Source organism: Ambystoma mexicanum, chromosome 1q, assembly GCF_040938575.1.
Source record: "Ambystoma mexicanum isolate Mex_15411 chromosome 1q, UKY_AmexF1_1, whole genome shotgun sequence".
NCBI classification, from domain to species: Eukaryota; Metazoa; Chordata; class Amphibia; order Caudata; family Ambystomatidae; genus Ambystoma; species Ambystoma mexicanum.
Genome location: NC_090922.1, coordinates 1,272,844,291 through 1,272,865,961, shown reverse-complemented (window position 1 = coordinate 1,272,865,961; position 21,671 = coordinate 1,272,844,291). Strand labels below are relative to the sequence as shown.

Sequence of the window (21,671 nt, the reverse complement as noted above, 5' to 3'; positions counted from 1 at the left end):
CATTACGTATAACAGAATTGGCCTATATTCTACACCAGTGAGAAGATATCATGCTTAGAAGCTATTATTTGCATCTCTTCTCTTCTCAAGTGATATGACACTTCTCTTCGAAGTAGTTATCTTCTTGTTTGTCTAAATAGTTTATGATATGTAATGCAGTTTTTTATGTTTGATTTGCAGCAGCCTGTTCACACACCAAATACATTGCCTCTGGGTGAGACTCTGTTTACAGGTGCCCTAATATAACACTGGACAATATGGCTGGTTCCTAATAGGCTTATTAACTGCCATTGTGAGGCTATTACTTCGCTCAGGGTCCTTGACACACGGTGTTGAAAATGTACAACCGACGTTTCTCACGCCTGTGGGCCACAAGGGCCCCATGGGAAATGAAAATGCCTCACAGTACATACATGGTTCAATGTTTTTGTAGAACATGGCACATCAATAGTATCTATGAGTCTGACGGCAATACACTGCACCAATGCTTGCATTATCTCCATTTGAACCTATTTTTTAACATTCATATAATTCGCACCTTTTCTTGGGCTCCCACTGGAACTTAATTAAGCATTATGGAGATTTGCTAACCAATTATAATGTTCAAAGGATTTCACATTCAGACTACAGCAACATGGTCCCTATGGCAACTAAATTATCCATGGAACATGACATGATAAAACACTATGCTAAGAGAAGCCCAAGGAAAGTGAGGGTCGTGCACAAAAAAAGAGGCAACCTCGGTGTCCAGCCCTTTGGCTGTTAGACCTGCAAACAGGAAAGACCCAACTCCCACCTCTCAGCGCAGTGTGGACATCTTCCTCCGGAACCATTGCCCTCACTGCATTTGCACTGCTGTTGCTGAGTTTGCTCTGGTATTTTTAGTCTTCCTAGGTTGGGGATATCATGGTTGACATGGTAACAATACTGCTGTGAATTCCTTTAACTGCACTTTTTATTACGAATGAAATGATTTGAGCTTTAAACATAATGATTGTTCCATATATTTATTAATCGAGTGGTGAACTGAGCACCCCCTTCACTCTGCTCTGTCCCTGAATCACCACCACCAATGACACCATGTTTATAGAGGCCCTGATGTGTGCAGTGCAGCCAGAGTATGGGCCTGATTCCCAGAACAGTTTCCAATGGTACTTTACGATTCAAACAGGCGTTTTTAAATTGGCCCTATGTGTTTGATGGACACTGCATTCTTTGCAGTGTAGGAATAAAACAATATGTTTATCTTTGATTTCAAGCCTAACCAACATTAGCTCTTGTTTTTCCAAATGTCACATGGTCAAGTCATAACTTGCTAAGTACAGTACCAAGGGGATATGATAACTGTATTTATTATTTAACATACCCTGAGCACCATCGCCGTCTCTTTCAACATTTCCCCAACCTCCTGTCTCATAAATCTCCCGACACATCCCTCCTTGCATCCCTTTCTTGCTCAGACTTTGCCAGTTACTTCACATTTAAAGTTGCTAATCTTTGTTCTGTTTTTGCTTCTTCTCCCACTCCTCCTTCTTCTAGTTCACCTTTGTACTCTTTCCTCATTATCTCCACTTTCTGATGCTGATGCTTCTGCGCTTCTTTACCATGCTTATACAACAGCGTCTCCTTCTGATACTCTTCCCTTGATTTGTATTCCTCATGTCTATCCCCATCTTCTCCTTTATCTCACTTCACTTACTAATTCTACTCTTTCTACTTCATGTTGCCCTGCTACCTTTAAGCATGCTCTCATTCACCCGATTCTAAAAAGATCTAAAACAAAAACCACACTCATGCTAATTTTTCATACAATTTCACTTCTTCCCTTTCCCTCTAAAATTCTTAAATGGGCTGTATGCGCCTATGCTGCTAGTTTCCTAAATCTGAATTCTCTTCTACCACCTCTCCAATCTGAATTCCGTCCTTCTCATTCTATTGAGACTGCTCTTTTGCATGACTCCAACTCTCTTCTGTCTGCTCGTCAGTCTAAGTTCTCCTCTTTACTTATTCTTCACAATCTATCTGCGGCGTTCAACAATGTTGATCACACTCTTCTTAGTTCTTCCCTTCTTTGGGTATTACTGGATCTGACCTTGAATGCCTCCACTCCTATTTCTCTCAGAGGTCCTATTCTGTAACTTGGGCTAGACACACCTCATTCTCACTTCCTCTTCTCTATGGTGTCCCTCAAGTTTCTGTACTTGATCCTATCCTTTGCTCTCTCTACCCTGCCCTTCACTTTGCTCTCCCTTCTTCATTTAATCTTTCCTTTCATTGTATGCAGATGATACATAAATATTTCTCTCTTTTTCTTCCTATGACAAGATTCTGCACTCCACAGGATCAACTTGCCTTTCCGCTGTCCAAAACTGGATCACTCGATTTCCAACACCTCAATCCTTCTAAGAATGAGATTCTGTTCTTTCCAGCTTCAACTATTCCTCCTACTCTTCCCCCTGCGTCTCTCTTCTTTCCTCCTTCTTCTTTTCCCTTTTCCTCTTCTGCGTGCAGGTTGGGGGCTATCTTTGATCCATCACTTCCCTTTAAACTGCATATCACTTATTTTGCTCCTGTCGCTATGCCCTTTTTAACATGTGCGTTGCTCGCACCTATCTCTCATTCCATTCTACTAAACTTCTTCTGTTCTGCTTGGTCTTTTCTCGTATTCACTATTGCACTTCTCTACTTCTTTGCCTTCCTGCCTAACATCTTCTTCATCTCTGGACTGTTATAATTGTTTGGTTCATCTTCTATTCTCTTCTCTTTAGGTTTTCACTCTGCTATAACATCTTCTGTACTGTCTTTTTCACTGCTTCCTTTTGAATCATGTCTTCTTTACCATTTTCTTTCAATTCATGTTTTATGTACTCAATGATTGTTTTCCTCCTCATATTCCTTCACTAGTCTCATTCTATTCTTGCTCTCAGACTCTCTAATCACAGAATCTGCTTCTTCTCACAGTCCCCTAACCTCCCTGTGCTTCGTCGCATGTCTGATCTTTTGCTATCGTAGCCGCTAAACACTGGAATGCTCTACCTGAGATAAATCCAACGTGAATGTTATATAGGAATCCACTTTATTAGTATTATTATTCTACCTGTCTTACATGCATACATAGCCACCATGTTTCCCAGCAAGCCCACCTTTGCTAGAAGCAGAATGGTGAATGGGTCATGCAAGTAGAAGATGATCTCATGGCAATCACCAGAAATCCAATGGCATATTCATGCATTAGCCATTGAATAAGACACATAAAACGCCATAATCTACAGCAAATCCATGTTAGATATTCATTGTATTGCATATTTTGAAGCTTGAAAGGGGATACTTACATTTTTGTGTGCCGATCTTGACATTTTACCAGATTTCGCAGTCAGGAATCGCGGTGGCGCATATGCTTAGAGTTCATTTGATGAACACCTAGAAAAGAAATGGATCTGCGTAAGGCCACCCATTGAATGCAGTGAATGAAATGAGACTTGTGTCATGTGGAATCCAGCTCGATGCTGTGCCAGATGAGCAGATCGCCTGGACATTGTTTTGGCTGCATTTGATGTTTGGATTACCTAGCAGCATTAGCAGCCCCTGTAGCGGTACGCGCAAGGTTCAAGCAGCCGGCTGCTTCCATTGCAGGAGATAGCTCGCCTCGGGCACAAACGCAGTTCCAAACTGATTTGATGTTAATTCTGACAATATGCAATGCACTTTCAGAAAGCCATCTGCTCACAGTGGCACGGAACCCATTTTGCTTGATTTGGTTCCAGATAGGTCAGCGACAAAATATCAGGAAAGGCAATGGCTTATTAAGTTCATATTTCATAATGTGTTCTGGGAAGATGTTTAGTACACATATCCAGAGACACTCACACTGGGAAATATTATGTAAATTGGTCACACATTATCCTTGCATTGAGTCACATTTTACATAGATAACAGCATATGCAAAGCACCTACAACTTTAGGAAGACGTTGTACATATGTTTAAGTATGTTAGGTATTCATTGATACATGCCAGTGAAGCATTTACAGAAAATAGTCGTGTGAGAGGATGTTTTACTTCTTTTGGGACAAAGAGCTTAATATAGTGTGGGTTAATATCAGTAAGAAATTGACAATTCATAGCTACAAATCTGAAATGATCACTCTTATGTCTGTGTTCCTGTGATTTCCACATGCAATTAGCGATGAATTGGCATTAATACAGGCATCAATTGTCAAATTACTTCGATCGTTGCCAAACCGCTCAGGTTTACAATTAACGCATGGCACACATAGTTCAACTGTTAGAGAGCATACACAAGCCTCGGATTGACAGAGGACACGTATGCATTTGTTTGGGCAGGGGCCCTTGGGCACAGCAAGGCCCATTATGAATATATGCAGCCGCTGGACATGTGCACGACTGTTGCATATGTATTATCTATCCATGAATGCAGCATGCAGCAAAAGGAGAGACGGAAGTGGCCTGGAGAAAGACGGCTTAGCTCCATCTACTTCCGGCGCAATGATCAAGATTGCAAGGATGACGCTTGGCAAGGACCAATAAACAGGTAAAGCTTGACCAATTGGACACGTGCAATGGGATGAAGATATTAGTAATAGTAAAGTCAGTCCTCCTCTAGGCTCGCCATTCTATTCTACTCTGCATTTAACCAGGACAGACCACGAGGAATTGAAAAGCACAGAACCACAGGGGGCCTCATTACGAGGTGGGCAGTAAGGGTTAACGGGCACCGGTAAGGCGACCGGTGCCGGTAAACCCTTACCGCCCTATTCCGAGGTCCCTTAGCAGGTCCCAGCAGGAACGGCTGGTCTGACCAGCCGTTCTTTGCGGGACCCGTTAAGGGACCTTGGAGCTAATAACGGGCCTGCAATTTGCGGGACCGGTATTAGTGCCTTCCCCATTCCCATTGAGCCCTATGGGGGATCAAATGGAAATGGGGAATGGTATTTGGAATGGGGACTTACTGGGTCCACATAGGTCGGAATGCCCCGGTAAGTCCTCATTCCACTTACCCGGCGGCATGGCTACCTCCAAACCCCAGGGTGATCGGGGATTGGCATAGACAGGAGTTGCTAATGAAACAGCGTGTGTTCACACAGTTTGAAATGACTTCCCACCAAAATGTCACAGTGTTGACCTTATATTTTCCAAAGATGCATATAAGGATGAATCTTTAAATCTTGATTGAAAAGACGTCCAAGTGGTCAATTTTGAAATTACGCACAGAAATGCGTTTACATACATATAAAAATAAAGCTATTTTCAAGGAAAATGAGTGTAGTTATCAGTCATCTGTTGCGCTACAAATTTAATGCATGTATGGTTGGAAGAAATGGTCAAAGCAAAACCCAAAGTTGATGGCTGGAAGGTTTTGAATAAATCATAACCACTGGCCCGCTCTGGGCAATCCTTCAGAACATCGTTTTTCAGCCTACCAAGTAATTACAGAAGGGGAAACACCATATGCAAATCATGCTTGGTCCCACCCCAAAAGGGGAAGTCCTGCCCAAACCACTACATCACATCCCTTCTGCATGAGACCACAAGCGCCCCTAGACATGTTTTTCCCTTCTTGGGTGTCATCAGTGGAGAGTTGCTTGGGTCTCTGAGCCCAGCAGGCACAGGACCCACAGCTAGGCATACCCATCCCACTCGGGGTGACTAAAGCAAAACCAAATTTTGATGGCTAGAATGGTTTGAATAAATCATAAATACAGGGTCAGCTCTGGCCAACCCTCCAGACCATTGTTTTTAAGCTTGGCAAGTCATTACAGAAGGGGAAAGAAATGGTCACCATTCACATTGTACTTACGAAAGTACATGCACAAAACAGAAGCCTTTTACACTTTGTCAGCAAAATAAAAGAAGAAGGCACCTGATTCACAAAGCGTTTTTCATTTGGACGCACCCGTTCGATGAATGAGGCCCAGTGTATTCATTCGATCCAAAGTTGTTAAGAGAATTAACAGATACAATTATTCAAGTTTACATTTCTTCAGGCCTGACTCACAAAGTGTTCCTCAATTGAATTTCCCCTAGAAACATGCTTTGTGAATCAGGACATTTATTCCATCAATTTGGTCAGAAAAAAATCAAAGACTGACAAATATTTTGCTCTGTGGTCTAACCCATAATTTGCTGATTCAAGTTCTGAGATAGTGTCGTAAAATTAGCACGCCATTAGGGAGTCAGTGGGTGGGTAAACAACAAAATAACAAGGTATGTGTCCCTGCTCAAATGCCATCACTATCCTAGCTGTGCTCTAATGCAATAGTTTTAGGACCTGATTCATGGAATATTTGCACGGTTCAAAGAGAATTTGCACTGCTGAAAAGTGACTTTGCACTGCCGACCCAAACCCTGATTCATGGAACTGTGCAAAGTGTATTTTTGCCCTGCAAAGTCTGGGAAAAGTCAGCGCATAGTCATTTTTGCAGTACAAAATGGCTTTGGCCGGAATTTGCCACTTCCTACTGCAGCTAACACACTGATCCTTTCCTATTATATGGGGAAGTATCACTCCAGGATGCCGCTCCCATATTGCTGCTTACCTGTGTTTGGCCTTTCACTATCCTGCGCACATTCACAAGCCACGCTGCATGCCATTGGCACTTGTGTGGCTGTTGCACGTGTATTTCCAGTAAGAATATGCTGTGCTATGAGGAGGTTGGCATATCCCACCCAGTACCCTCAGTGGGCATGGATTAGAAATTGTCAAACAAGGGTGACACGCATCATCAGATGCATGGTGGGGGAATGTCACGGCAGTTTTCCATTGTGTTCTGAGTGTTGCAAACATGTAGAAAAACGTAGCTGGCTAAGGTAGTGGCACAATGATAAGTCTACACACACCAGCTCAGGATCGGGTGTTATCAGCACAGGGCCTGAGTAAAAGGCCTCAGAGAAGCGAGGGAATTTAACAAGAGTCGAGAGGCCGATGACACCCGATCTGGCATGCCAGAGAGTGTCTTAATGGTATTATCAACCGGGGGTGCTGAGAGCATAGTATTTTCATTGAATTAACTGGACGCCTCATGGTGTCTTTTTCATTAAATGAAAATACTTCAGTACGATGGCCGCCATGGATCTTGAAGGCGGGGCTCCGTACGTAGCCACTCTTTCATTTCCGTGGTGGCCACAATGTACTAGGAGTGGAAGCAGCGGCAATTAGGTAAGTGAGGGTCAGGGGGAAGAATAAAAGGGAAGGGATGGTGGGGGAATAGGGAGGGTAGGGGAAGCAGTGATCAGGCAGTTTGGAATCCGGGCTTACATCAGGAGATTCAGCCTGCGTTCCTTGCCTCCTGATTGGCTGATTATTTACAGAAAGATTGCAATTATTTACTTTGTTTTTTTCTTTGCACTAATGTTGTGAGCACCTATTGTATACACAACCCCATTGATGTTACCTACCATCAAGAGGGCATTTGATTACAGTGATTTCTTTATTGTGTTATATGAATTTGTAGGCCTTGATAAGAAAATACACACCCTCATCATAAAGTCTAAATCTAAATCCGGTACCAGTTTTTAGAGTTCTAACATTTGTGATACTTGCCAGTTGCAGGCAGGGGTGGACTGGGAACCAAAAGAGGCCCTGGAAATAATCAAAGTAGCCCAATATTACCATTTTCAGCAAGCCCAACCCTTTTCCTTTGAGAACATTTGAAAATAACAGAGGTTAGCGCACACAAGAGGCATAGGGTGCAGAGGCCTACCGGGCCATCTCCAGAGTTCCCTATAAAACAGTCCACACCCGGTTGGAGGTTTTCATAAATGTTCGGCTTAAACTTGTGTGCCCTTAGTATATAAACATACTGCCAGAAAGTTGCAGCTCTGCCAGCCGATTCCACTGGTGGTATTGCAATTACACATTATTGACAGCGGTAGGACATTATCAACATTAGTATTAATCATCAGGGTGAATGCCGCCGGTGGTACAGAACAACTAATATTGAACATGCATTTTCCACCAGCTACATAAATGCAGCTGAGGGTAAATAGTGCCTAGGGTATTTTCCACTGCAGTAAAAAAGGCAGTAAAAATACATAGATCCTTAGATTTCAATTTCTGATTCTGGCATTTGTCCCCTAAGGCACAAACAACTCCTCCATTATCACATGTGTGTGTACTGTTTATGCAAGGCATATTTGTAATCCGGCAGCAGCTATTTATGGGTGCTACCATTGTTTAAGACCAGCTAAAAGCTACTATCATTATGGGTGTTAAATACAGTTATTGACTAGCTGTCTGTTTTTATGATGGTTCTGGCCAGTAGTAATCCAATGTTGCTGGCTGCAGTGGCATCTCCAGGATAAAATTTAGGGAGGGGGCACAGAAGGGCCATAGGCAAAAGTACGCGGGCTCTTAACAATTAACAGTGTAAATGTTTTCCCCAAACAGACATGCACAAAGCAGCCCAAAGTGAACCCGGAGAGGTAATAAATGTGCATTTCTCCAGCACAATGTTTGGAGAAACTTCAATAAAAATACATGTACATGCAATTTTGTAGGAAACATTAAGGGGGTAATTCATAGAAATCAGCGCACAAGTGGTGCACGTGGCTGGCGCACAGTGTGCGCGTGCGGCAGTCTGCGCCAGCCGCGTGCCCCAAAACCTATTTCAGCGCACAGCGTATTCATGGATTTTAACATCTATAACCAGCCGTGGCGCAGATTGGCACAGCGACCCTGCAGCAGCACCAGTTATGCCCCCAACCCCGCCCCGTGCGCCATGAACAGCGCACAAATCCAGTACATGGCGCGAAGGCCAGTGGACCAGCATACAGCCCCTCAACCATAAAAACGCGTGTAAAACTCCCCGCGCACCCCTCAGAATACACGTACACCTCTCGCGCTAGCGAAATCGCGTGTAAAACTCCCCGCGCACCCCTCAGAATACACGTACCCCTCTCGTGCTAGCGAAAACGCGTGTAAAACTCCCTGCGCACCCCTCAGAATACATGTACCACTCTCGTGCTAGCCAAATAGCGGGTAAAACTCCCTGCGCTCCCTTGGAATACACGTACCCCTCTCGTGCTAGCAAAATCGCATGTAAAACTCCCCGCATACCCCTCAGAATACACGTACCCTGCTGGTGTGGGCTGCCTGTGGGGCCTGAGGAATGTGAATGGGCAGCCTGTGCGAATTTTGTGGGTGTGCGGGAAGTTTCACACGCGATAGGGCCAGTGCGAGCAGGGTACGTGTATTTGTGGGGTACGTGGGGAGTTTCACACGCGATAGGCCGTGTGCGAGCGGGGAACTTGTATTTGTGGGTTACGCAGGGAGTTTCGCAGTGTAATGTGCTAGCCTTCCATTTAAGCATAGCCATGAGAGTTTCAAACACCTCTCCTTAATCACAGTCAACATAAAGCCAGTTGCAACAGTGCCATGACATCCTTGATAAACACTGCTCCAGTATGACATGTTCCGAGAGACGTGCAGCCACAAATCCATCAATAATTCCATGGAATGACTAGTCAGCCACAATATGTAATGGTTAACCTTGCAGGGGCTGCAATAATATGGCAAGTTCAGCTTCAAATGCACCAATGAAGCATTTTTATGGTTGGTAGAGTCACCATATGTAAGGTAGAGCCCCGCAAGTCCAAACTCAAATGACCCAACACCACCACCACCATAGCACAAGCCCCATAGCTGGCATCCTGCCCCCACCATCCAGAAGACAAGGCACATACATGGCATCCTGCTCCCACCACTCAGAGCACAAGCACCATACATGACATCCAACTCCATCAAAATTGAGACCACAAGCCTCATGCCTGGCATCCTACCTCCGACCACCTAGAGCATAAGCCCCATACATGGCATCCCACCTGCCTGCCATCCAGTAAACACGCTCTATACCTGGCATCCTGCCCCCCCACCACCATGATTGTAAACCCCACACCCGGCATCCGGCACCCCAGCTCTGCATAGCATAGCACCCATACCTGGCATCCTGACACTCCACCACCCAGAGCACAAGCCCCATTCCTGGCCTCCTGCCTTTCCACTACTCAGAAAACAAGCTCTATACTGGCATCCTGCCCCCCCACCACCATGATTTTAAGCCCCATCCCTGGCATCCTGCAACTTCACCACCCAGAGCACAAGCCCCATACATGGCATCCTTCCCGACCACCATCCAGAGCATAAGCCACATATCTGGCATCCTGCCCCCCACCCAGAGTACATGCCCCATGCCTGGAATTCTGTCCCCGCCCACCACCCAGAGCCTGCAGCCCCATAACTGGCATTGCGCCCCTTAACGTACATATCAAACCCTGATACCCAGTATCCTGCCTCCCCACTACCCATTGAACAAGTCTGAAACCTGGCATCCTGACCCCACTATGCAAATCACAAGCCCCATACCCAGCATCCTGCCTCCCCACCACTAAGACTGCAATCCCCACATCCTGCCCACCCCAACAGTCAGAGCAGGAATCCCATACCGGAGGCATCAGCCCGGAAGAGCATTCCTTTTCTGTTCTGTGCTGGCTTTCCTCATAGAAAGGTAGCAACACAACAGACAGAGCGCACACCTGCCTCCTGGGGGGTGTAATGGGGGGGGCACAATATTTTGTAGGGGCGCCAAGTGCCCCTCTGCCCCCACCATAGAGAGGCCACTGGCTGGCTGTAATTTAAATGTTCGTGGAGATAACAACCAGTGGTATTTATCACCTGTGTTAACCGGGCAGAGAGCAATTTGTGGCCCGAAAATATTTTCAACTTCTATAATGGGAATTTTACTGAAGCCGGTGGGCATTTACCACCAAAGGTAGTCATACAACCAGTTCTGTAATAAGACCATGGTCCCTGTGTGTTGATTCTGATGGGTTCCTTGGAATCCCTAGCCCAGCCTGACCCACTGAAAGAGGCAATACTGTCAATTCACAGGCTCATGCCTCTACATGCTACATTGTTTCATCCACTATACTGTTAAAGGCCGCATCTCTAATATGAGAATACAACAGAGTATTTGCAGATATTTGATGTTCAGGAGAAGAGCAAATGGTTTGCTTCATATGCCTTGTCCTTAAGTCAAAGCATGGCGGCATGCATGGAATAACAGGCCACAGATGCTGGTCTTAAGTAGCAACATAGTGATTATTGAAAGCCCTGTCCCTTAAAGGGATAGATGTTTAAATATTAACAGTATGGAGGTACCTGAATTGCTTGACATACATCATGGTTCGAATAATTGTTATGATAGTTTTAATCAGTTTGTATCAGTCCACCTACCAGGCCATAACTACCAGATTATCCATGTTTATGATTTTATCTGACTCAAATCATTTCACATCATAGAATTATATTATCTTACATTTAGTTTAATCTAGAGCTCCATGGCATTTGTAACCGATTTGTTGTGTTACTTTTGTTATCCAACTCAATGGTACGTAAGCATCATGGGAAAAGTGGGAGACCTAAAATGCCCACATACATTGAATTCAAAAGAAAGCAGAAGGAAGCGCCATACCAATCAGGACTCAAGAGGAGGGGTATAAGAAAAGCAATATCTTGACCAGATAGTGCCTCGTTATCTGGAGCAGGAGAAACATCATTGAGACATCCATTGAGCTGCTGTAAAGAGATGTGGATGCCGACAGCCTCACAATCCCAACACGAGTCTTCCATGTGTGCAAGAGGATGCAGTGCAACAAAAAAAGTCACTGTAAAATGTGACAATGTGCCTAGAGTATGAAAGTGTTGCTGAGAGCAGACATATGTGGATAATGTGATAACGGTGTTGAAAGGTTTGTGGACGTGACTAGAGCCTGAGAGCGCTGCCACAAAGTCTGAAAAGTCTACGAATGTAAGATGAGCTTAGAGAAGGTTTAGAAAGTGCCAAGAGCCTGGTGGGCAGAGCCAAGTGGTAGTGACAATGGCCAAGCATTCCATCGACTCCAGGACCGCTTCGCTGCTAAATAATATCATGCCTTACTGGGTGCCCCTAGAGTGGTTGTGGGCTAGTAGAAGACATCTAAAATATTGCAGGAAATGTCATCTTTGGAGGCATTTATCACCCCGGATATAAGTCATGAGAAGCTGTGCTAAAAGGGGCACGTGTGTAGGATGTGTGTAGGATGGTTGTACATATGGTAGAAAGAAGTAGACTATCAGCCCTGGAAGGAGGTGAGAGGCCTTGCAGGGTGTATTGGAGGGTTGGAGGGAGTCTTGTTGGGACTCCTCCTCGCAGACAGATTTTTTTTTGGGGGGGGGCTTCTGCATATCAGGGTTGATCTATTGCTACACAGATGTGATGCTGGGTGTGTGCTGGGATACCTGAGCCATCACTTTAGCAGGGTCATGAAGGGTTTCTGAGGCGCAGGTCTCCAAAGGGTCTACAAAGGGCCAAGGTAAAGCTACAAAGATAGTGGCAAATGTCTGGTTGTGGTGTGGCTGTGGGAGAAATGTAGGAGGTACACCAGCAGGAGATCTGGCAATGGCCGACCAGAGCATTAGCGTGAAGGGGGGGACATTTTCACCCCATCTCTCAAGACACAGAAGAGGGAAAAGGCACGCAGCAAATGATCAGCTCAGGTCATGGGCAAGAATAATGGCTTTAGAGAGGCCATGGTTGCAATTTCAATTCTTCAAATTACATCAGTAGGATGGAGAGGTAAGTCTTCTCTTTGGAGGATTGTTTTGGAGTTTTGGTGGGGCAGGTTAAACTCACAGAAAAGAAGGGTTTGGATTTTGCGTTTTTGTTTTAACTCACGGGCTATATTATTCTTCATAATGAAACTCGGATGAGAGACATGGTGGAGGTGTATTACTGCATGGTGGTTTTGATGACTCTGCTGCATACAAATCTTGAGGCAGTTGAGAATGAAAGGTGACCTTCAAATGTCGGATTAATGGGGATTCCTGATAAAGTACTTCCTGAACAGTTATGCAATTTGTAAGAATCCTTTTCTTCTACAAGGGTGGTACTATGTGCTGTTTCAAAGACTTTCCAAATTATAAAAGTGTAGCAACCTCGCTCTAGAAGGCAGACATCACCAGTGACATTGGGGGAATTATGGAAGCGGCTTTGGTAGACCAAGAGTCTTGAATAGAGTAATCGCTGAAAGTGGGAAAGACTGGTTCATTGGACCAAGACAGGAATTGTGAGCCTTCCTTCATAGATAAACGTGAAGTGTTTACACAGTGGTGTACTCTGCTCGTCATCTGTAAACTCCCACCCAGGGATACTAGCTTCATTGTGGTACGCCACCAATTTGAAAGACTCATACCAAGGTAGGTGATATCTTTCTGTGATCCTGAGGCAGCTGATACTTTCCGGTAGAATATTTGTGGTATTTTGAGGGCAAACATATTGGCAGACAGCTTCCCTGATTGAGGGATGATTGATACATATTTCACACACTTTGTTTCTCTCCTATTATTTTTGGTGAGTCAATATGTTAGCTCCATCGTTTGTTCTGCTTCCTATTCTGCTGCTTCGGCATGAGTGCAGGGAGGTGGGATAGGCTGGGAATTTGGACAGATAGTGTGAGAAGTATGGCTTATTGCAATGTTAATGATGTTTCTGGTTCTTGTGATTGCATATCCTTATTTATCCTACGTCATTGAACCTGCCTTACTTTGATAATTCCCTCCTGTATCTTTTCTACTTTTGTTTTTTCTCTCGTTTCATTTTGTTCACTTCCCTTCTTCCTCTCTTGTCTTCTGGGTTTAAGTTCTTTGCACCCGCTTTATTTCATCAGCTTTTTCTATTCTTCACTCACTTTATATTATTATAGTGTGATATGGGTATTTTTCTCAAGTGGTATTGTAATATGGTGGGAGGTCATAGCTACTTTTTGAAACAGGTTATCTTTGTGATCTCCTTGACACCATCCCGATGGCTACACAGGGAATCCAGGCTAGATACAAGAAGACAACACAGAGGAGGCTGTTGGTCCCCCGATAAGGCCCTGCCACTCAACTGCACAGCCCGCCATTGGTTTCCTGCCTTCCTGTCGAAGACACATAGACTTTAGGTCAGCTCCAGGCAGGCAGCATTGAAAATGCCGCTGGTCAAGTGATCAGCCCCAGCCACTAAGATGCCCCACTCACCCAGATGCCCCACCTACCACCAGGGTCCCAACTTTCTGGTTGCTACATAGGAATTCCAGGCCAGTTCCAGACAAACAGCATTGAAGAGTCTGCTGATCACCTGCCCAGGCTGTGCCACTCAGCTGCTGCACCCAACACCAGTGTCCTGCATTCCTGTTTGCTACATAGAGACTCCAGGCTAACACCAGACAGAATGTATTGAGGATTCTGCTGGTCATTGGACCAGGCTGTACCATTCATCGACCCCACTCACCCCCAGTTTCACACCATCCCAGTGGCTACACAAGGACTCCAGGCCAGCTCCAAGCAGACCTCACTGATGCTGCTGGTCACTTGTCCTGTCCACCACCTATTTCACCAGTCCTCATTAGGCATCCTCATAACGGTGTCCTGAGCAAATGACAAATGTAGAAAACACCTTGCCTGTTTGGGCCTGTTTGGGATTAGTCTGGCCAAGGGCCTGCTATTATGCCATTCTCACATGAGATAGGCATCACCATGTGGCCTCTGCCACCATAGCCCATCCCCATATTCTCCAATGTTTGGTCAACCAAGTGCCCAAGTTAACCTTGGACAGCTACATTGGCGAACCTCATCAACAACCCCCTCAAACTGAAGAATGCCCACTGTACAGTTGCTCAGACAGCCAACACTGCAGACCTCATATCATACAAAGATATTAATGCCAATTCTATCACAGAAACCAGTTTCACACAACCAGTCTTCCACATCTTCAATGTCCTCCTACCTCATGGCTACTGTATCCAAAACACTGACAGCAAAGGGAAATCCAGAGGAAGGGTGGCAGTGATTCATAGGAGGAACTGGCCCATATTATGATCACAAGACCCACAACCAGCTCTTTCAAATCCCTCTCATGCCAGTTCCCCTAACACACAGTGCTTCGGTCACCACTCACATCATCTAAAGACCACCTAAGGGGAGTGGTGACATCATCAACTACTTCTCCAAACTTTGTTCCTCTGTAACAATTTCCTAGTCTAATAACATCTTTCTCTGAGACTTCGATGTCCCAGTGTCTCAACCAGCAAAACAACTGCATGACTCACTACTCTCCCTGATTAACTCCATGGATCTCAAACAAATCATACTCTCCCCGATACATGTCAAAGGTAACAAACTCAATCTCATCTTTGCCTCATTGCCGCTCATATCCTGCCTCCCTCTTGTAAGGATCAACCATGCAGCAATCGATCTACTCTTCACACATCATCGCCGCATAAAGGTCAGGCTAAATACACTGTGAGTATATGCTGCTCTTTCAAGAACATCCCACTAGATACACTTAGAACATTCCCCATCACAGTGGAAGCCACATACCGTCTGGAATCATTCAATCATTCTGTCAAGGAGGACGTTGATGACCACCATAAAGACTAGCCATGCCAAAGCAAAACCACCAGCGCCCCGGTACACACATGAGCTTGCATCCAGAATGCACTTGATTAAATCCTTGGAAAAGTGGTGGTGCAAAAACCAAAGCATAGCAAACCTCACATCACTCAAATGCCTGTGTGCACATCATCTCCAAGGCTGCTTACTACACCTCCAATACAGAGACAACCTCGAACAGAATCAAAGGCTTATTCAAAGTAGTCAAGCACCGTATCAAGCCCACACCTGACCCTGAGGCACTAGCTTCACAAATAACATGTGACTGAATCCATGCTTTCTTCATAAACAAAGTTACCAAAATAAGAACTATCATTGACACTTGAAAGTTGGACAAAGATTCACTCTCCATTCCCTCTCACTCTCTTCCCCCATGGACCTATTAGACACCCCACTCCCACAAGGATCTCTCAGATACACTCGCCTCCCATAAACCCACAATTTACACAGACAAAATCATCCCGTAATCCCTTATCAAATGCTTTCAGGATCGCCAACAATAATAGCGGAAACACCCTCTTACCAGGGCTCCCAGCCACACACTGGGCGCTCAAGGCTGCCAAGTAAAATACAGTCTGCTTCATTACAGGAGCCCACTAATTCGACCACATCTCTCCCTCACTGCACACGCTTTACTGACTCCTCCTCCCTGTCAGGATCCTAATACATTTCGCCTGCATCATCTATGCGTCCGTAGTGTAGGACAGACTAACATACCTGCCAGCTTAAGACCACAACCCTGGAGACTCTCGAGCCTCCCGTGGCTAATCCATCAAAAGTAGTGCTTTGAGAAGCATTTGATAGTGTGTGATGCCTGAGAAAGGCTCTAAGAAGCCTGAAAGAGGAGTCGACCACTGAGGGGGGGGGTGGGGGGGTCTAATCATGTTTACAGAGGCGTAGAATGTGAGAGGTGCATTCAGAGTTTTTAGAAAGCTAATGGAACCCGAAAGGGATGCTGGGAAGCCTGAAATACTCCTAGAGCCTTAGATAGGCAGTGGACAATTTAGGAATAGAATAGAGCCTGAGGGAACTGCTGAAAGTGTGTGAACCCCAGAAGGTGTGAGAATTGTGAAAGACTTGGAATAATTTGAGAACCCAAATAGAGACAGGCGATCTCGAGAAAGGATTAGAGGTGACATATCTGTGAGAGACGAAGTAATTGTGACCGAATAAGGAGAAAACAAACTGTAAGTGAGCAGATATGAGTTATAAATTAATAGAGAATGACGTGTTGACATGCTATGTCCTTATGCTATTGATACCACTCCACCACAGAATGCCGCTATCGGATGGCAATCATTCAGTTGCCAATTTTATGTGCATTCCTTATGATGAATGCAAAGTGGGCGCATGGACTCACTTGTTTACGTTATGGATTGTGTAACGTGCCATAGTTAAGCATTAGGTCTATGCAGAAGTTCCCACTGGCATAGGTAATTACGTTTTTTTCTGCAGTTTCACATACAAACAACAACCGTGCCTATATTTGAAAGCCATATGTGTGTGCAAAATGTACACTATTTGACAATATGTTTCCATTTCCTTCCCACTCTCCCCCTCCCTTCCGCATCTGTGTCTTAGCTCTAGCATTATCTGAAATGTCGTCAGGTTGAGTTCCATAGTTAATTTCACATCCTTACTGTTCATGGCCTGTAAGTATGTCATTGTATTTTCCCTTATTCCTTCCCTTGCCTTCAAGCGCTTTGAAACACATTGTGTAGAGGCGCTATATAAATAAACTATCATATCATTGCGCAGCAGCAAGTTTACAACAAAAGTTATGTCAGCATGCCTTCTTGTAAACTATGTTTTCTTAGTTTTAAACATAATTTAGGCATATATGCTATCTTCATACATATATGTTGGGGCTTTAGCACGCTTACTTCATGCACCATTCACACCCAAACCATTTGGGGGCAAATTAAGTGTACTTATAGATCTTCAATGTTCAGGGATGTAACATTAGGCATTATTGAGAGTGCTTCCATCCTTCCGAACACTTCCCCAGAGGCCCCCAGAGACCCTAGAGACATCCCTGCAGTTTGCCCATAGTGTAGCCTCTGCTGAACGTCTAAGTTCAGCTACTGGTTCGGTGGCTGTCTCCCTAGCCGTGTGTTCAGAGCTGCCTCCCAAAAACATCTGTTCTCCGCTTCATGCAATCTCACCAAAGGGAGCCGGGGAGGGTCGTCGCCGTAATGTGGGATAGGATAACCCAAACCACTGGGAAAACTGCTAACTTGTTACACTTTCAGAAATGATTGAAGGCGTACCTATGCACAAGCTAGTCTCTCTTCCCGCTGCCCCCCCCTTGTCTATTCCCCCTCTACATTTCTACGCCATGGTGCTCTTTTAAGTGTGTTCTGTTTAAGTTCGGACTGACAGAAAATAACCCATTTACGCAGATGTGGTAGCACATTCCACATACATATTGTATATATGTTTTGTGCAGTTCACACACAGCTGTACACTTAGACATACCAACTCCTCCTTTTGTGAATCATCAGCATCTCACACACGTGTGCATGTGCATGCTCTCCAGGTGTCAGTCATACTTATGACTGGGAAAAAGCTTTTGGAATCATCTCCCGTTTGATCGGCATTCACATCTGAGTACTATCCACGGATGAATTGCACTGGCGGAAACCCTGCAGCTCTGCACTGTGGCTCCACCCTGATCCTGCTCGCTTGCTCCTTGCCATTACCGAACCTGCTCGCTTGCCCGCATGACTGTCAGCGGAACACTATAGGTTTAGAAGGCTGGTCCACCGATGAAAGCTTGGGTAATTGACCCCAATAATAGCCGGGGAAGAAAGATGGAGGTTAATGTTGGAGCTCAGGTAAATAATTGGTGAATTGCTTTTTGATCAGTCACCATTGTCTTTGACATTTTCATTTCTCACCACTTACTGATATGCACCGCAGGATTGGTTCGAGGCTAGTGTGCGAAGAGATGTGCGGCACCTGGAAGCCCCCATGCACGTGGACCGATATAGGGCAGAATGCATGGCCCACTTGCTCAATCTATATTATAATGAACTGAACCACGGATCGATGCACTTTGGAGGCACTTGAGCTCCTTAGGCGATTTGTCTTCATTACCTCAACATCCCCTTTAAAGTCCTTTGGTGCTACTCAACTAGACCCATCCCCCCACCCCCCTCCAGAGTTTATTTCCGATCCACACAGTACTTGGGAGCCTTATGAAAACCTTACAATCAGAGGGATGTGCGTAATTTTCTTAATTTCATTTTTTTGGGGCGATATTAAAATCACAGTACGTGGGGTAAAGACATGTTATGGAACAGCATGGCAGGAAACAGGTTTTTGGAAACGATGCAACTCATTACGTTTCAAAGTCCCTGCATCCCCCAGTGGGGAGAAGACAAGATGATGATTGGAGCATTCGATGGTGATTGCACTCTCGTATTTATCATCAGAACCAGATGAAGCATTTATTAGAAGCAGAAGTCTTGACAGAGGAACATACTCCCTGAAGCACTTGGCAATCTAGAATGATTGCTCCGATTCCACTCCAGTCGGCGATATAAGCAATTTCTGTCTGCATAGAAAATCTGTGTGGTTGGCTTGGCAAAGTAAGGAAAGGAGAAGGAAAACAGAGGTAACTTAAGTCATCAGCGGCTCTGTCAAAATGCCCTGCAATATTTTTAGTCACTGCCTGTTATCGTATTGTCCAGCAAGATTTCTATTCAGACAGAATTATGCAAGAAATGATGAGTTCTTCAGCAAATGCGCCAACATTGTACCATTTCACTGCAATGACATCAGTGCTTTCCTTTGGATATTAGGCTGTATATGGAAGGTAGCGAACACTGAGAAGAGTAAGATCAGGTTCTCCCCCAATAATGCAAACAGGGGAACCTGACCCAAATGGAATTTCATTAGATATGTCTTTCTACAGTACAGGTGTACAACGCAGCCAAGTTTCCCGTTTCTAATGTGATACCTCAAACCAGTCCTGGTGTTACCCATTGCATGCTGGGTGTTGTAGTTTTATTTTCCCATTGTAAGTATGGTCATACAAGTCACATACAACTTAGGTCCCAGCATGCAATGCAAAAAGAAACATGACTGAATCAAGGTGTCAGGCATGGAAGTGGAAACATGGCAGCTGTGGACATATACTTTTTAATAACATCCGGATATTTCAAACTGTTTATTGCCTTCACGGTTGGATATACTGGGGTATGATATTGATATGATATTTTATTTATATCGCGTTCGTACACAAGTGTTTCAGAGGGCGACCAGGCAAAGGGACAGGAACAGGGGGTATATTTTGCGATTTCTAGGTCAGAATTGCTCAACGATCCACCTAAAGTAGATATCCAATTTAATTTTGAGTACATACCTTCCTTCTCACCAGCTGGGCCACATGTTGTTAATTGCTTTTAACACTAGATACATCAAATGCTTGTAATATATTCGGAGATACATGCGTGCTGCAAGTATAAGCAACCAGTCAGGGCCTCGGAATGTAATAACCAGGGGCAATACTTATCTACGTGGAGCACTACAATAGGTGCTATACCTATCTTAGATCTTAGGGAGGACACAATGTCGACACCTGCATGTCTTAAGGCCAATGGCCAGGCCTCACAGTTTATCACTGATGGATACAGCTGTCCGTTGCTAAAATCAGTAAGAATAGACAGGGGCCAGTATCGCACAGGCGTGTGCTCTGCACAAGGCCTCAATGGAAAGCCAAACAGACAATATGTGAAATTGATCAGTTTTGTGCTGATATTTCCAAGACAACAGACTATACCAGAACACCAGACGCCCAAATAGTTGTGCTGTGATACCATGTCCCTAGCTGATGAAACCATTATTTTTGCGTTATCCATATATACTTCAGTACAATTTGCAATGAAGTTTCCAGGTCCTTAAGCTTGTGTGGAGACCAATAGGTTTAAGGCCAATAGGTCTCATTTGGCGTAAATTAGACATTCTGAGTTCTCCCTACCCACCCCATATGTGAAGGACAGGTTGCAAGATATAACATAAAACGTAATTGTACAACCATGTAGATGGTTTAAAAGTTCGAGTGTGTACGTATAGGGGGCACAGACATCAGTCCTGGTAGATCACTGCAAGTGTCACGAAACCAAGGAGTCAGAACATACATGTCTCAGTTCCTTCCCAAGGGTTCACGCTGCTCACTTTGTGAAATGCCTCCTAGAATCTGGTAAAAGTGCAATGAAATTGCTGTACCTTCTGGTTATGCCTGCGGGTGATAAAAAAACCAAATTGGTCCTTCAGTAGATTTTGCAACATAACTTAGGAGATGCATCAGTTGGGATAGCAGTCTGTACTTCATTAGCCCTAGGAGAAGGGTGGTAGACAGTCAAGAGACATTGCTCTCACAAATACCTCCAGCGTCATGGCCAGGCCCAGGGGACCTATGAGATCATGTCATTGTTCATAATTAGTCCTCAGAAATGATGGATACTTAGATATCCTAAATACCACCCTCGACAGAGGAGCAAGAAAATGTATCGGAAGTAATCATCTCAACCTCCAATTTTGTACCCCTGATGCACATGGATAGAGGGGGATCCAGTCACACATTTATCCTTTACCTGCCAGGAACAGTGGTGAGCAGATTCCTCGACCAGGCAGACCGAGTCTGTTCAGTTACACAGATTGTAGTGGAATACTGACATGTAAGTATGCCCTTGTTAACCATTACACAAGTCTCCTGAAGCTCCCTCTTGAACGTCCACCAATATCATATCCGATAATTTCTGCCTAGGCCTGCCCTTTTACTCTGTTTAAGAGGGCATACAATATGTTTGACACTGTCCTTGCTGCTGCTTGATAAAACATTGCTTACGTTTTCATATACTTTTTTTTTTTCATGTCATGAATTCTTTGTCAATCCCACAACATTTGTCTGGAAAATAATGGAGTTCAGGCAAAACTCATGCACTGAGGAATGTGATCACTAGACAGTGGTCGAAGTGAGTGGAAACAGTCGGGAGCAGCGTTTCACTCTTTTTTACTGTTAACAATTCCAAGTTTTTTTGCAACCATTTACACTATTCCAGAACTGTTCTTTGTGAAGTTAAAGCACACTTTCCCACTTTACCACCCGATAGATGTTACAGCTAAACTGAAATCTGTTTCAGCTCAATTGGCTGCCAACGAGCATAGCTGCAACCCTTT

The 21,671-nt window shown here is 44.6% G+C and overlaps 1 protein-coding gene across 14 annotated transcripts in view; it reads right to left on the bottom strand.

Moving 5' to 3' along the window:
• DAB1 (DAB adaptor protein 1) overlaps nucleotides 1–21,671 on the bottom strand; it is a 4,845,894-nt gene that overhangs the window by 3,866,721 nt on the left and 957,502 nt on the right. For all 14 annotated transcript variants that reach the window (XM_069642094.1, XM_069642098.1, XM_069642099.1 and 11 more), the window contains exon 2: nucleotides 3,333–3,420. The gene's annotated coding sequence lies outside the window, so the exon portion shown is untranslated. The remainder of the gene's footprint in view (nucleotides 1–3,332; nucleotides 3,421–21,671) is intronic.